This window comes from Pseudomyrmex gracilis, unplaced genomic scaffold, assembly GCF_002006095.1.
Source record: "Pseudomyrmex gracilis isolate BER0280 unplaced genomic scaffold, ASM200609v1 scaffold_1669, whole genome shotgun sequence".
Classification (NCBI taxonomy): Eukaryota; Metazoa; Arthropoda; class Insecta; order Hymenoptera; family Formicidae; genus Pseudomyrmex; species Pseudomyrmex gracilis.
Window position 1 is genome coordinate 2,591 of NW_018022253.1, and position 4,365 is coordinate 6,955.

The window sequence follows — 4,365 nt, forward strand, 5'->3', positions numbered from 1 at the left end:
AGCAATTTGCTGTTACTTTTTGTCGACAAGCTTTGGCAACAAAATCGAAGCCTAATGCGGACACAGTTGATGCCAATTTGTTGAATAGTTTTGCTTAAAATTGCTGACAATTTGCTGGCAAATTGCGAACAAATTGTTTACTGGGTATACTATGCTTAGATTTTAATAAACTATAAAACAATCAATTTAATTACAATTTGCAGTGAATAACAATGACTTTTAATTGGAGTGTAAAAAACCTTACGTGACCACTTATGCAATATATATATATATATATATATATTTTAACACATAATATACAATCTTAGATATCTTATATTACATATGTATGTATATACTTACTGTGTTTTATCATGTCATTGAAATTGATTATTATTATAAGAAAATGGTATGTATTTTAATTGTCTTGTTTCTTTTTAGAAATATTTTTTACTAAAAATTAGAGGCAATAATTTAAGAGGTACTATTCATCGCACTTTTTGTCAAAAATATTTACAAATGAATGTGCAATAAGTTGTTCTTGGAAAGGAATAAAAAAAAATTTTATAGTCATAAACTTATATTTTATTAAAATTGTGCGAGATATGTTCTACATGTATTTATTATTCAAAATTTGTTGTTATACACGTCATTTTACTGACTCTATATTTTTCTTTTCAACAGACATTACTTTACAACAATCACCAATGACGGAAACGAAGTTTGATAACATTGCAGCTGAATGGCTGCGGTTTGCTAAGCAAAGAAAAAAAAGAGAAGTAAAAGGAAAGGATACAATAGAATGTGAGCAAAACAATAATGAAGAACATTAATTTATTGTGATATAAAAATAATTGTAATATAAAAATAATATGTGTTCTAAAGTTAGAAATATGTAACTATTCAAAAATATATATTCTAAAGTTATAAATATGTAAAAATGTATATATATATTCTGAAGTTAAAAATACTTAACTATTCAATAAAAAATAACAGTTACATAACAATTCAATAAATTTTCATTATTGTTCTATAACCCATATCTTGATTTTTATATAGGATATATAACCATTCTGTAATTTCTTCTACGCTTACATTACATGTTATTTCTGCATTATATTTGCGTTATATAACTGTTATTTATTAGTAGGAAATTACCACTAATGTCTATATAACCTGCTACATTCATAGTATATTGCGTGTTATATTTTGTTTTATTACAGCAATGTAACTGTTGTATATCTGTGTTTGCTGGAAATGTTAAAATCATTGAACTTTCTATGATGTTTGTAATAATAGTTTATATACAAGTATGTAAATAACTTTATTTATTTATGTAAAATTAATACAACACATAATGGGACAAAATTTTTTGTTTTTTGATTACATCTTTTTATGATTAAATCTTGATCTTTGTAAGTACAATACTTGTTAGTGTAACGTTATCGGATAAAAATATCAAATATTGCTGCATGTTTCCTAATTGTAAGTAGAAATGTTTAAGTAAAATCTAAACAAAAAACATTTTCAAAAGGTGCCTTTGACAAACCTTGTAAGAATTATATGAACTTTTATTTATTAAAAAAAGACTCTTTCAAATCAATTGTACAATTTTGACGAAAAATTAATTTAAACAAAAACATTAAACAAAGTGTTGTCATTCTGCTTCTCATTCTGTGCGTCGGAGCTATATGCGCGATTATACTCTCTCTTATCAAATGCCATTAAAGCAACAAAATATTTCTATTCTGACTCTGAAGCAGAGAAATTTCTCAAATAACATACAAAATTCCAGTTTCTTTAGAAAAGAGGCTATGCGTAAAGACTTGAATTGTGAATAGCTTACTGTTGAATTTAAATGGCATATGTTCTTAGTAGGCTCCGAACAATGGCTTTATTCAGTATATGATATATGAGCAGTGGTTCTCCACAAAGAGAGTGAGAAAATGTTAGATTATAGATATTTTGAAAGCAATTATAAAATTGAGTTAGGTAACTACTTTGATTTGCACACATACTATTGTGTACTAAATTTTTTTCAATTGTAATAATATTTTATATTTTATAAGTCAGAAAATATGGAATTTAAAAACTTTATATACGAAACAATCTGAAATATTTTTTCTAATATAATATCACAATAATCTTACAAAAGGAGTCTAAAAGAACGGATTAAGTATGACATTAAATAGTAACTAGATAGACAATATGTAATTTTTCTGAATTGATTTTAATCAAATAAATATAATAGCTTTTGTTATTATAATAGAACACAACAATCAAAAAATTATATTATTTGTTGGTCAAAATTGATTTTTAAAAATTATTATATGTGTGTGAGATAGTTATTTAGTATATATTTATTTTTATTAATATTTTGTTTTAATAGTCCAGACGCTTCTAACTGTACCAAGAAGAAAACGCATTATTAATAAGTAAGATAAAGCCAAATAATTCGCGTGACATAAAAAGGTAGATTCGATTTTTGTAATATACTACATGAGGATAAATTCAGTGACAACAAACATTTAAAGTGACATATAAGTAGTCTCTACTATGATGCTAAAGAATTATTCTTAAACATATGTATATTGACAACGCCTATGTCTGACCATACTTAAAGATCTAGTATTCAAATGATGTCAGAACAGTATGTCACAATGTTATCGTTGATAAGTTTTATTCTTTTTTGTACGTAATGTTTTTGAGAACTCGTCAAAGTATTATCATTTACGGCATTGATGATTTTATTGTTGCTCAAACATGTCTTTCCATCGAGTCATTTTTTCAAATTCAAAATAAGTGAAAATAAATGGAAATTGCACGATCTTATATAAAATGGCAAATAAGGCAGATGAGGCAGCACTTCGAAGTCCAGCGTAAATTTTGGCCATTGTAACAGTCAAAATGTAAGCTAGTGCATTGTCAAAAATTACTGAAAGCATTTATTTTAACAAGTTGTTACTACACACAAACACTATGCAATAACAAACCAACATTTGACATTTGTTTTTCTGAAAAATGAAATTTGTTAACAACAATAGTAATGTGATACTACTATGGTTATCTATGCGTTGTTTCAGAAAACATTGTTTTCTTATCAATCGGTTCTCGTATATTTGATGGTTCTGTACGCGATATCGCATTTTTTCCTAACAATTCCTTTGCTGAGTCTGTTGGACTTTGATCTTATCTAAAATCATTCAGAAGAGCTCGACAAGCGACGACCAAACACATTGTTATTGCTACGGTGGGGATGAAAGAAGAGAGTAGGGTAAGTTTACTTGTGAGAGCCACTTTTCGATTGTTTGGTGCCCTTTATAACCGTTGCAGCTGCCTGCAAAGGTAAGTCACAATCATCTTTGCTGATCAAAATCGAGAAAATAGTTCAGAGCTCACTAGTTGTTCTTTGACCGGCGTGTCAGTTAGTATATTTATTATTACAAGTGTGGTATATTTATTATCTCATATACACATATATGACGATTATAACTGTACAATAATAAAAAATTTCTATTTTTATTAACATAAATATATTCAGTATTTTTACAAAGATAAATAATATATCTTAAGAAATTGTGTATTATGTTTGTGCTTAGTGAAATGAATTTACTGATTTTATGCAAATAAACGTAAAAATACATGCATATCGTCTGTAGTAATTTATGTTGCGCGTTTCGAGGATTATATCTACCACGTATTTCAAAAAGATGTAACTGTGCGAGACAGGTATGTATACATATGTATATAATCATCTTTTTAAGTGATTTTAATGATGAACCGATTCACGAAGATTCAAAACAACATGTGTAACTTGTTATTTTTTGATCAAACATGCTACAAAATATAATTGATAAACAAAATAAATATACCATATTGATTAATAAAATATCTACTGAAAATTATAATAAAATAAAAAATAATTTGCGCTGTTAAGAAGTGATGATAGTTTTTATTTAAACTAAACACGACAAGTAAATGCTATTATAGCTTTGTATCTCTTACACTTATAACTTGGAATTGACAAAGTTATATACATTTGACAACAGTTCATGCTACGCAAAGTAAATCGTATAAAAAATTAAAGAATCATTAATCATTATTGTGAAAAAAATAGTAATATTAACATTTAACAAAATTAAGTGATTTGGCAGGCTATATTGGGAGTATGAAGTACAGATGATGATGTGTTGTAAAATTTAAATTATTCGTTGTATGTAAACGTTCCGACTTTAAAATTAGGTCCTTCTTAATACAAGTGTAAAGTTCTATAATAGTACTTTTCTTCTTGTAAAAACAGGGTCGTTGACATGTCATTTCCACAACGAGCCTTGATTGACATGTCGTCACGACTTTGCCTGTATATGAACTAACTGCATTATAGAA

The 4,365-nt window shown here is 26.9% G+C and overlaps 1 long non-coding RNA gene across 2 annotated transcripts in view; it reads left to right on the top strand.

Moving 5' to 3' along the window:
- LOC109862364 overlaps window positions 1–870 on the top strand; it is a 2,644-nt gene extending 1,774 nt beyond the window's left edge. For both annotated transcript variants that reach the window (XR_002251131.1, XR_002251130.1), the window contains exon 3: window positions 664–870. This is a non-coding gene — a long non-coding RNA (uncharacterized LOC109862364). The remainder of the gene's footprint in view (window positions 1–663) is intronic.
- Window positions 871–4,365: the final 3,495 nt, after the last annotated feature.